Raw genomic sequence first — 12,538 nt, 5'->3', positions numbered from 1 at the left:
CTCACAGCCCTGTATTTACTGACCAATGCAGAACTCTAAGCACCTGCCAGAATTATTGTGAATCCACTACAGTGCTTAGTACATCAATCCATTAACCACTCCTGGAAATTCATAATACCTTTTCCTCTGCATCCCACTTTCTGCCTTATCCGGAATATACACAAAACCTAACTGCCCTTGTGATTAGGCCATTGGCTTGACTTCAAATCCCCCTTTATTAATTTTGCTTTGACTGATCCAAAATGTTTTGACACAGTAGCCTAGAATGGAGAAATTATTATGAAACCAACCTCAGTCTCACTGGGTATGGTGCACTGAAGTGGTGAATGATTGTAGAGACAAAATGGTTAATATCACACAGCATGTCAAGTCTCAGGTGTAGTAAAAACTCTCAGACATGTGAGCGGTCTGTTGTTTACCAAGCTTCTCATGGGAGCTTTGTGAAAAACATTGAGAACTTTTCAACACTACTACTGCTTTGAGTGGACTGCTAAGATATACTAACAAAGACAGTTGAGAAGGGAATCTCCCTGATCATCTGTCAAATCAAATTAAATCCAAGAACTGTGTCAGATACAATTTACTGTTATCATGAGAAAAAGTTTTTCTGTTTAGTACTGAAAACAGATTAGAAGGAATAACAGGTACCTTGAAAAGTGTTATAGGTAGTGAAATGTCTCCTTTCTGATTACAAATTCTATGGCATGACAAACAGCAAACCATCTAAGCTCGCATAAGCTGGGAGACTATCTCATCTTCTCTAAACTATACAGTAATCTTATTTACTGTTGTGATGTGCTGTGATGTTGACTTAAAAGAATTACATGAACATTCAGAAGGTACAGGGATAACTGAAATAAAGAACATTGTGAAAAAAGAAGTTGTGTGTTAGAGAAATCAATGACATTTGTATTAACATTACACACACCTATATTAAGGAGTCTATGAAGGCCTGGCTGTCCACACCAAACAATATGCGACACATCAAAACACGTTTGTTGGGCAAACCACTGTTATATGTTGGTTGGTTGTTTGATTTGGGGGAGGGGACCATAAAGCAAAGTCATCAGTCCTATCAGATTAGGAAAGGATGGGAAAGGAAGTTAGCCATGCCTTTTCAAAAGAACCATCCTGGCATTTTCCTGAAGTGATTTAGGGAAATCACAGAAAAGCTAAACCAGGATGGCCGGAGACGGGTTTGAACCATCATCCTCTCGAATGTGAGTCCAGTGTGCTAACCATTGTGCCACCTCGCTCAGTCTGTTATGTGTATAGATGAACCTATTTGTGATAGATGTTGATAATCAGAATTGCAATACCTAACCACATTTTAGTGTGTTAACTGTTTAGGTAATCATCTTGTGTGAAGAAAATATACCTTTTGTATTGAGTTCAATAGTTGTAATCAGGAAAATTGCATACAGTGAAGCTAAAAAAGTGTTCAAGGCATTGCAGCTTCCAAGTTTTGCATATTCCTCTACTACAGCTGTGGGAAAGCCTGTATCTGAAGCTAACACTGCAACAAAGATTCAGTCTCGCACTGTCAATGAAAGCAGCAGATAGTCAAATAGACACTGCTGTAGTATCTAAGGAAAACTGCATAATAGCATCCCATTCAATAGATAACATTTTCTTAACATAAAGTGAAACCTACTAGAAGAAAATAGATGCAAGCATAAAGCAGCTATGTCAAACCACTTGAGTGTACAATACTCTCATCTCATTGATGGTTAAGACAAATGTAGATTGGTAGATATTTGTATGGAAGAGGCAAAATGTCACTCTTCTTCTCACAATTCTGAAGAGTGAAATTCAGCTCACAGAGAGTAAAGAGAGTAAATAAATCCTCACTTCTAAATAGCAGTGCAGTGGGATGAACAACATTCCTAATACGAAAAAATCATTATGCATTTACATAAAAGAGATGCATTTTGTGCATTATATAGGAAAGGTTATTGGTGGCGAGAGGACAAAAGTGGTGTGGCTTTGCTCATTAACAAGACAAGCCACTCCATCTCTACTCCCTCATCATCTTTTAACAAGACATTCCTGTTGTTATTAATATACTGTCTGATCTAATTTTGTTCATTATATCTTCCAATATATACTTCATACAACATTTGACAATCCATTGAACAGCTCCTTGGCCATGTCATATCTTTGGGGATTTTTGAAGTCCACGATGCTCTTTGTGACTCTGTAGACATCTGCCTTGTGAGTCAAGGACTTCCCAACTGTTTCCTAAGAGGAAAAATTTGCATTTTGAAGTGAGGTCGAGTGATCCTCTTCAGCTCAACAACAAGGTCATTCTTTGCTTTTAAATCCTTTCTTTTGCTTAACTGTCATTGCACACACTGCTCAATTGAAATTTGGCACCCATCTCCATTTTAAGTGGCCACTTCCCGATCTAGTTACATCTACCACAAAAACTACCTGTAAAATTAAACTACGAAAATAGGTGCTCAGTGGACAATATGGATATTATGTGTCCAGTTGGTCATATGTACACATTAAAATGAAGTACATGGCTAAATGGGCTACCTTATAAGAGCTGAAGATTCAAACCCAGAGCACTGGGACTGATGGAAGGAAGGTTGTTTGGTTAGTGCTTAAGATCCCATTGGTGTCAAGATCATTATCGATCTGTACAGGATGGGGAAGCAAAAACAGACAGCCTACCGTAAGGGACTTTCCTGGCACTCACTTCAAGTAAAAGTAAATAAATTAACATGATTTCCAGACTGATACTGGCCTTTCAATTTGATGTTACTAGGGCTTGCTTATTTTTTAAAGGAGCTCTTCATTTAGCTTTACAAGCCCAAGTGTACCCCATTCCAAACACTTCAGCCTCATAAAAATCTGGGAATTAAACTTGGCCTGTCTGCAGTGTAGCCAATAATGCTAACCATGGTGACCATTCATCTCATGTGGTAAGAGAAACTTTCAAAACACTGGGAGATAAGTTAGTGGCCTTTTGACAGTTATGTTGAAGTCTTAATGAATAATTTAAAAAAGTTGGAAATAGTTTACTATACATTCTGTTAATTTCTCTCGCACCACCCTCTTTCTTGCCAAGCCACGGAAGTACGAGAGTCTTTGAGGAGTATTTTTGGATGAAGAAAAGGGGGAGTGGGGGTGGACATACAGGTGGTTAGAAGTACAGCAACAGGTATTCTCATCACATCACTATACATTATAGTACAGACAGTTGTAGAATAATTTTATCGTACAACATCTCATCTGGGAGAAGGTCACACATTCTAGTCCTGTATAATTTTCCCTCTACCATATGGGAGTAAAAATATAGGCAGTATGTAACAAAAAAACACAACATCTGGTGAAGCCATGATATAGTAAATGAATTTCCAATCAGAAGAAATTCTTTTCAAATGTCTGAATACAGTCTGTTTGGAAGAACAATATTCTAACCACTTCAGGCAAGAAGCTACCCCAGTTGCTCTGCATAAGCGAACTGTTATCACAGTGTCGCTTTTAGCAGTTAGTATGGAGAAGACTCTTGATCATGAAATATTGTATAGGTCCTAGAAACAGGATGTCTTTTGAGTAACTTCAAGTGTGGATTATGAAGATATAATTCTACCCTAAACAACCTGAATGAAACAAGCCACTATAGTAGAATCTTTCCTATGCAAATCATGCCTCATATTTATTATTGGGAAAATATGTGTGATAGTGTTACAACATTTTGAAATGACTGCTTGGATACGGATTCTGGAATGTTGCCACATTTAAATGCAGTTCTTTCTAAATTAGTAGCATATAGTGATGCATTCTTATGTTGTGTTATTCAACAGACAAATGCCTCTAAGGTAAGCAGAAACTTAAATCATCCTTTTTGTCATTGGTATTAATAGTATTTTGTACTCAAAAGAGAAGTATATGGCCTTGAACACTCATAACTGTACAAAAATGTGCTTGAAATATAAATCGGTCACCCCACAAGCAGTGGCATGAGCCATTCATCTGCTAGTGCCATCCGACGGTGGCCCATTGCACCTGCACTAATAAGTACTTTCTCTTGTTGTGTGAATAGTGTAGCTGCAGCAGGAAGCCATCGTTTGGAGTGTTTGGTTGTGGGGTGTAAAGTGTGTACATCAGTATCATAAGGTAAATTAATGCCATGAATGTTGTCAAAAAGGTAAAGGCAAAGTTGGAACACGCTGATTATGGAAACATAATCAGCATCGAGGACTTAAAGCTATAAATATGCATAATAATTCACAAATACAATGAGGATGATGTGGAAATGCAAGGTGATATGCTAGATAAATATAATAGTTTTGGAAGACAGGAAGAGTCCATACCTGAAGTTGGCTCAGCCAGCAATACAAGACTTTATCTCCAGAGCAACGGGTACCTTCAATGTGGGAGTGAGTATGAACCGGCTCCATCCAAAATCTCAAGGACAAGTTTATTAAAATGTATTAATGACAACATACTGGAGAACATTTATGAATACTATTGCAATCATGGCTTCAACTCCTAAAGCAAGTGTATGAGAAACTACAAGCGCATTCAAAGTAAATCAGGTTGCAAGGTAATATTAGATCTTGTGACTAGCGAAAGGTGAGAGCGAGCTCACTTCAAGGGAAACAGGCTGATACAATAAAAAACTTTAAAAGAATATGCAATGTCACAATCTGACTGGGCAAGAGCATTGGATCTGCAATTCACTATTGGAAACAGTGAATGTGGGCACTAGAAATTCGTAAAATGGTTGCCCTGGACAATTTCACAACTTTGTTACTTTTATCAACAAACTGGAAGCTTGCCAGGCATATTACTACATTCATCATATGTAAAGATGTACAATAAGATCACAGTATTAGTAAGAAGGTGCAACAGTTGGTTTCAAAGAAACTTGAAGCAACATGTCCACAAAATGTTCGTGTGGAGGCGAGCAAAAGTGAACAAATGACAAAAGAGCACAAGAACAGTTTTCTGACTACAGTCCTTCTTCGACATGATGTGAAGAGTCTATTGCTATTTGATTTCTGGTCAGCCCATAAAAAATCACACTCTGTTAAATGAAGGTTTTCTGATAAAGGATATTATGCTCAAGATATTGGTAAGCTCTATAAGAGAAGGATGTTGTTTTTATGAAATGTGAAAATGTTTTTATGAAATGTGAGAAACCACAAGTAAAGTAAAACAATCATCATTTCATTATCAGACTTCACTCTGTGATGTACAATCAACTTTCTGTTCCAAAGAACAAGCCTATATTATAATACTCTTGGCAAAAGGCAAGTTATGACATTGACATACCAATACCATCATTTGAAAATGTAATTGATTTGAGGTTTGATATTGGACTGCTTGAAAGTGACTTTTAATCAGATGTGAATATTGTTCTGCTCCAATTTGCTACGGCCACTTCATCAAAATACCACACCTGCACTTTGAAGACTGAATAGGTGTGCAGTGCTATGAGGTCAGTACTTTGAGATACAAAGGAATTACAGACATTGGCTATGAGTGGACATTGATTGGAATAAGTGGGGAAAGTTGAAAATTTGTGCCAGACTGGGATTTGAACCCTTCGGATGCTCTGATCACTAAGCCATCCGGACACAATGGCCATTGCAACTGCACAAACTACTGTAGCATGCCTCTCATCAGACCAACATTCTCAACTTGTCCTCACATTACTAATGTAGTGCCCCCTTCCCTTTATTCTCATTACTTGCAGCATTTCACCAGTTTCTGTGTGTTCGAGACTGGTGTACATCTGCACTGAAGAGATCATGGTCATCTCACCTTAATTATACATATATTTGGTGTCTGTAATTCCTTTGTGTCTTAATTCATAATGGCTGCTGGATCAAAAATGGTGTCTGTTCTTTTGGACACACTGGAAAGAATGGACGCCACATACATATGTAATTGTTTTAAGCAGAGGGAAATATAAAAATAAGCCACCACATTGAAATATGTGTGTTTTTGGTTATATTATATTGATACTTTGTTTCTTTGCATTATCAAAGTTCCTCTCTTAGACCTTGAATAGGTGATCATTCAAAAGTCTCTTGTGGCAAGATGTGCAGTTTTGCATGTGAATGGTCATACCACTGTTTTGGGGATGAGGGATTTATTTCTTATATACATTTTTGTGTGGTTCTGGGGTTCGAGGCCACACACTTCTCTGGTCAGTGAAGAACTCTCCTGAAGATTTATTGTGTGTGGAAAACTTCTCAATTCTCTGTTCATTCTCCAAACTAGCATCCACATTTTGTCAGCTTCATCTGTTACTCAAAAGTTGGGAGAGAGAGGGAGAGAGAGAGAGAGAGAGAGAGAGAGAGAGAGAGAGAGAGAGAGAGGAAGTATCAGTAATGTTTTCCGCAGAAAAAAATTTTTGTGTCAGCTTTAGTCATCCTTCCAGTGTTTTTAAATGCATCTGACCTATATCTAATAAGCAATCTTCTAGCTCCAAAAGATCCAATGAGGTTCCTGCACCTTGCATTCAACAATTGATTTACTTTGTTGTCAAATTTAAGAGATCTTAATGCAAGTCCAAAGGAAGTGCAAAGTAGATGTAACTTTGTTCATGTTTCATGCTAATATATTTTAACACCATTATTGATTATATCATCCTTGCACACACAAAGAAAACAACAGAAAGATACATGTGTGCAGGAATGAGAATGATCATGGCTCCCTTTTACACATCCTAAGAGCCTAAAGTGATAGGAATTCAGATTCAGATTCAGATTTCTATAAGATTCTCAACTTTTAACATTTTCATGTGAACTCATGCTCAACCTGAATGCTTATTGTTCTGGAACAAGTCTATGCCTCCTTTGTTGTGATGTCCTCTCTGATTGTCAACTGTGTCCCACTTCCATTTACAGAGCTTTCCAACAAAGGGCATTATATCATTTTTCACAGCTGCAAACCACAAATAAGATTGAAGTATATCTTTGTGGATGTCTTAAAAGAAAACTTCTCGGGAATGACACAGGATCAGTGTATCAAAGTGGTACATTATTTTAATGTCTAATGAAGAGGATATCTTCAGGTGGTGATGCATAATGAAGTACACAACAGTAGCCTTCCATCACGGGTGTGTGTCTGCAAATGCTCCACTAGGTTCCATGTCACATGATAACCTCCAGTCAGAAGAACACTGGCATAAAGTAAATAACAATTTCAATGCAGAATCCCACGCTTCACTGATGGTGTACTCATTGTCTTGGTCCTTGCAGTTTGAGAAGGTAGTGCCAGAACAATTTATGTCCCCTTCTATACATTTAAGAGGTGCACATGCCTAAGTGGTTTGTTAGTTATGAAAACGGCAATACAAGACAGGCTATGCTAGTATAGCTGTGCGGGCTGGTTCTAACATGTTAACCCAAAAGCTAATGACTTACAGTAACATTCAAAATGGAGTAATATGTCTTAATCAAGGAGGGTCTGGACCGGGCAAACCATGGGTGACTTGCAACCTTTGTTCGGGGTCATCCAGTGGTGCGAGAAAACTGCTTCAGTGGCACGCTTGGCTGCAAAGGAGTGCCAAAACGGCCAGGGATAGGATAGTAATAAATCTGCCTGGTAGCCCTGGCTCACACTGCACTTCACTGCACCAGTTGCACTACATTGCACGCAGTATTCCAATTGCTGATACCGGTAGGACAAATGGGGCATTGGACAACAGGCTTCGTATTCCTGTAATTGGTATAACTGTCTCGAGAAGATGCAGATCGGGAAGGCAGTGTGAAAAAAATGCCATAGCACTCCTCTTATTAAATGGACTGTGAGAGGATGACGACGATGAGCGCAGGATGACAGTTCTGTGGTTCACGCAAACCCTGGTGAAATGTGGCAGACCATGATGTGGGCCACATGGCATTGCACGTGCTAGCTGCTGAGAGCATGGCCGGGGATGTTGCCTCATCGGAGTAGAATTAAGGGACTGGTTGAGTGATGGTTTGGCGTGCCTAGTGTCCGAAAAGGGTGGCCATTCTCCCTCTGGTGGAAATGGCTGGTGAGGATGTTGTGGCGCTGGTTTCCGGCCTACACAGCCCATCATCTGCTGCTACAGGTGACAAATGGCAACTATTGCACCATGTCACAGGCCAGGAATGGTGTGGGAGGGGAGAGGAAAAAGACACACAAACATGGAATGGACAGCATAGTTAGCACCTCTGTACATATCATATCATTTGATGATGGTAGCTTGGTGTAACAGCAAAATATTATGCCACTTTGACACACACATCTGGCTAGATGTCCGATGATTTTTTTCCTTCTAGATGTCTGCCGAAAAAGACTTCAGTCACAAATTGTTTTCTTCTATGGGAAGGAGATTTATAAGCCATTTTGTCATGCTGAAAAATTCCAGCACAAGAGAAGGCATTTACTGAGCACTTTTCTCTTACTGAGCTCTCATGACAAAAACTTCATTCCAGCATTCACTGCCCTGAATCACTAAATTAGCACCAAATGATGCACTAGCATCACACTAGTTTGAGAGAGGATGTGTTGCACCTGCCAGATGAAGGACACAAAACTTCTTTTGGTGTGTATAGTGTTAACAGCTGCTGTTGCCCCACACACTGAGAAGTGGATTGATGGCACTTTTTGGGGCAAGACTAATGCTTGATGGGACAGAAGTTCAAGTTTCAGGACCTTTCCAATAAGTACCCTTAGGAGAATACAAATCGGCTGTTAGCAATCTCATCAATAAGCAACTGGATAAAGTCATGATATCTGTTCTCGTGCTCAGAGAGGGCAACAAAGTCGCCAACTTCCAGTCGAAAAGAACATATCAAATTCGTTATCTTTTGTAAATTGCAATGGGATCCAAAACCACAACTTCCTTCCTAATCTCTTTGGCCATCTACATTCTCACTCATAATTATCATCTCCGAACACCAAATCTAGAATAAAATCTGTGAAGCTACTATGGATATGTGGATAGTACTTTCCTGTGTCACCTTGTTAATGGGACACTCTCCTGTCTGCCTTAACACGTTAAATCTCTCATCTGGTTCAGATCCATTGATGATATCATCATCATCCTGATGAAAAGACAACTGCCGGCTGCAGTGGCCGTGCGGTTCTAGGCGCTGCAGTCCGGAACCGCAGGACTGCTACAGTCGCAGGTTCGAATCCTGCCTCGGGCATGGATGTGTGTGATGTCCTTAGGTTAGTTAGGTTTAAGTAGTTATAAGTTCTAGGGGACTGATGACCTAAGATGTTAAGTCCTATAATGCTCAGAACCATTTGAACCAAAAGACCACTTATGCTCTTTCATACAAACCTCGAATCTGCTTCACATGAACCTACTCATTATTACCTAGCTGCTTTCCTGGATGTTAATTTCTATCTCTTCAACAGCTCCAAATAAATTTCTGTTCATATCCAATGTACCATCTACCAGTAGTATCTCAATTTTGACAATTGTCACCTATTACACATCAAAAAGTCCCATCCATGACAGCTCTGGCATCCATGGGCACCACATCTGTTGTGGGAGTCAGGAGTTGTCTACATATGTTGATAATCTTGCTCTGCAGAATATCAACATGTTATCTTGGACTGCTCGTTCATCAGATCTGTCTCCAATCAAGCACGTATGGGACATCATCGGACGACAACTCCAGTGCCATCCACAACCAGCATTACTGCCCATGTATTGACTGACGAAGTGCAACAGGCATGGAACACCATCCCACAAACTGACATCCAGCACCTGTATGACACAATGCACGCACATTAGCATGCTTGCATTCAACATTCTGGCAGTTACACTGCTTATTAATGTACCGGTATTTCACATTTGCAATGACTTTGTTGCTCTTACATTTGACCTTGCGACATTAATCACTTACCTAGACAAATGTGTTCCCAAAATTTCGTTACTCCTCGTTAATTATTTCATTGTGGTGTGATTTTTCTGTCAGTGTAACTTCTCCATTAACATTTATAATCAGCTACATTGCTTAAACTCAAAGCCCCAGGGCCCAAGAGAACCTAAAATTTAGTGTTATGAATGGAACACATACAACACTGATGTAATATTCTACAATATTTATTATTTGTTACATGAACCAGTTTTTGGCTTTTACACCTGTAATGCAGTTAAATTTTGTTGATTCAAAAGATTTTAAATCAGTACATCTACAGAGTATCTCCAATTCCAGAGATGAAAAATGTTAATGTTGTGTTTCGAATATAGATGCTTGAGGAATTTTTGAAACACAGCAGTATCAAATTCACATTAGAGTTTATTTAGATCTAACCATAGACTGTATTCCTGCTTTCAAGACTTGTAGGAAACTTACCACCACAGATACAGTAATCCTGGTCAATTCTCAACATCCAGTGACTCATACTCTTGCTGCCTTTCACTCAATGATCCATCCCCATGAGTGAAGGCAACCTCCAAATAAAACGAAATGGAATATAAAAAAATAGTGCCAAAACATGGCCATCCTCCATAATGCACAAAAAGCTAAACAACAGGTGCATGCTCTTATTTACACTGTCCTTGACCCACCACTTCAAGAATGAAATAAATGGTGCACAGTTCCATCCTTCAGAAAAATCTCACTGCACGTAGTCAGAAAGTTTAACTCCAGGAACGTAAAAACAACATTTTATGTGCACAACATTGTTGGGCACTTTTTGCTCAAGTTAAAGACAGCACTCCAGCTTTGGAAAATAAAGGAATATATAAAATAACATGTAGCTGTAGCAGATTCTATATAGATCAGCCTTGCAGGGTAATAAGTACCCACTTAAAGGAACACTACAGAATTTGGAAACTTAGAAAATGGTGCTACCTGCTTAAAGAAAGCCATAGTTACAAGGTGAAACATGAAGCATTACATCACATACATAAAGGAAGGAATATGAATAATGGAAATTAATAAACACACATCTGTCAACCCAGGCTTAATATCAATGACCAGACATAGTTCCCTTACTTGCCGCTTCTAACTGCAGAATCTACTCATAATCCCATCCAGGCCATGTTGTATATTACCACTCTTACTCACATACCCTATTTGCCTTTATTCCAGTTACAATAATTTCTCTCGTCATGTTAAAAAAAATTACTTTGTGTAATCACAGCTGCTTCTCTCAGTTGCTTAATACCACTGTTATATAATATATCTTCTATATCTTATCTGTTTGTAAGTTACGACCTATAAAAGACAAGATTATTTTGTTTAGCCAAATCTTTGGAATACATCACCAAAGTTTATTGTTCAGTTTTTTTCTTGTGTGCAACAGTTGTAATTTGTCTATAGTTCATTAGTTGATGTGTCACATCTTTTATCTTAGTTAAATAATCTTCCATTGCATTTACACTGAAACAATCCCTTTCGTTTTATTCCTAATTCTAAAATTAACAGTTTTCATCTCTGGAAATGGAGATATTCTGTAGATGCACTAGTTTAAAATCTTTGATTCAACAAAATTTCACTGCACCACATGTGTATGTGGTGCAGTGAAATTTTGTTGAATCAAAGATTTTGTATGTGATGATAGCATAATAACTGAAAACAGGTTTGTGTAACAAAACATTAATATTGTAGAATATTATGCCAGTGTTGGGTGTGTTTCATTCATAATGTATAAAATATTCTACCAAGAACACAGAACATTCAAGCAATGTAAAATTTAGTACATTATTATTTTAATAATCATTCATATTAGCTAAAACTCACCATTTAATATTAACTTAGGTATAGCACACAAATACATGATCATGATAAATGTTACTGCTTTACACTAACACATTAACATGACATACCTGAATGGGATCCTCATGGTATTTGAGCCTTGAATATGTGTACCATCAGTTATAAATATGGTATGGAAAGCTCAGGCAAGTGTAACAATGTAGGAGCCAAGGAAACAGCTCACTGAATAATAAAACTGTAGAGTTGTCAGCAGGCTCTGTGTGTGTGTGTGTGTGTGTGTGTGTGTGTGTGTGTGTGTGTGTGTGTGGGCGCGCGCGAGAGAGAGGGGGGGGGGAGGAAGGGGGAGGGGAGGGAATTTATGTGTGCTATAGCTCATTAAAGGCTTTTTTTCAAATGCTAGCAAAAGCTTTTATTGTTTTCTGTGTGCCTCTTCATGACTCAGTGGTTCTAACATTCATTGAGCTGTCTCCTTTATGCCTAGATGATGTATTATCAGCTAAAATTTTAATGCAGAAACAAATGTTAAATGATCTGCTACAGTACGCTATCTAGGCAGCAGGTCAAATTTCTATACCAGCAAATAAAAATAAAATCAACAAGTCACATATGTCACAGTCTTTTATTGTGTGTTGCATGTTATATGATAACTATTTGATTTGACTGAATGAGAGAAAAATTGAGTTTTGCCTACGATTTTAAAATTTATAATATAATTATACACATCATGTGTCTAGTAGGAGCAAACTAGTTTGATTTTGACTTGGTAAGAGGCACTTGTCCATTGTGACATTCATTCTCAAACATTTGAAAAGCATGTGTTGCCACTTTGATGTTTATTAGTAAGGATAAGGCACTATCAATGT

The 12,538-nt window shown here is 38.4% G+C and overlaps 1 protein-coding gene across 5 annotated transcripts in view; it reads left to right on the top strand.

Moving 5' to 3' along the window:
- Positions 1 to 12,538, top strand: part of LOC126473163 (alpha/beta-tubulin-N-acetyltransferase 9) — a 77,208-nt gene that overhangs the window by 40,236 nt on the left and 24,434 nt on the right. The window lies entirely within an intron of this gene.

The sequence above is a fragment of the Schistocerca serialis genome, chromosome 4 (assembly GCF_023864345.2).
Source record: "Schistocerca serialis cubense isolate TAMUIC-IGC-003099 chromosome 4, iqSchSeri2.2, whole genome shotgun sequence".
Taxonomy (NCBI): Eukaryota; Metazoa; Arthropoda; class Insecta; order Orthoptera; family Acrididae; genus Schistocerca; species Schistocerca serialis.
Note: the sequence above shows the minus strand (reverse complement) of the source record. Positions and strands in the feature narration are given on the sequence as shown.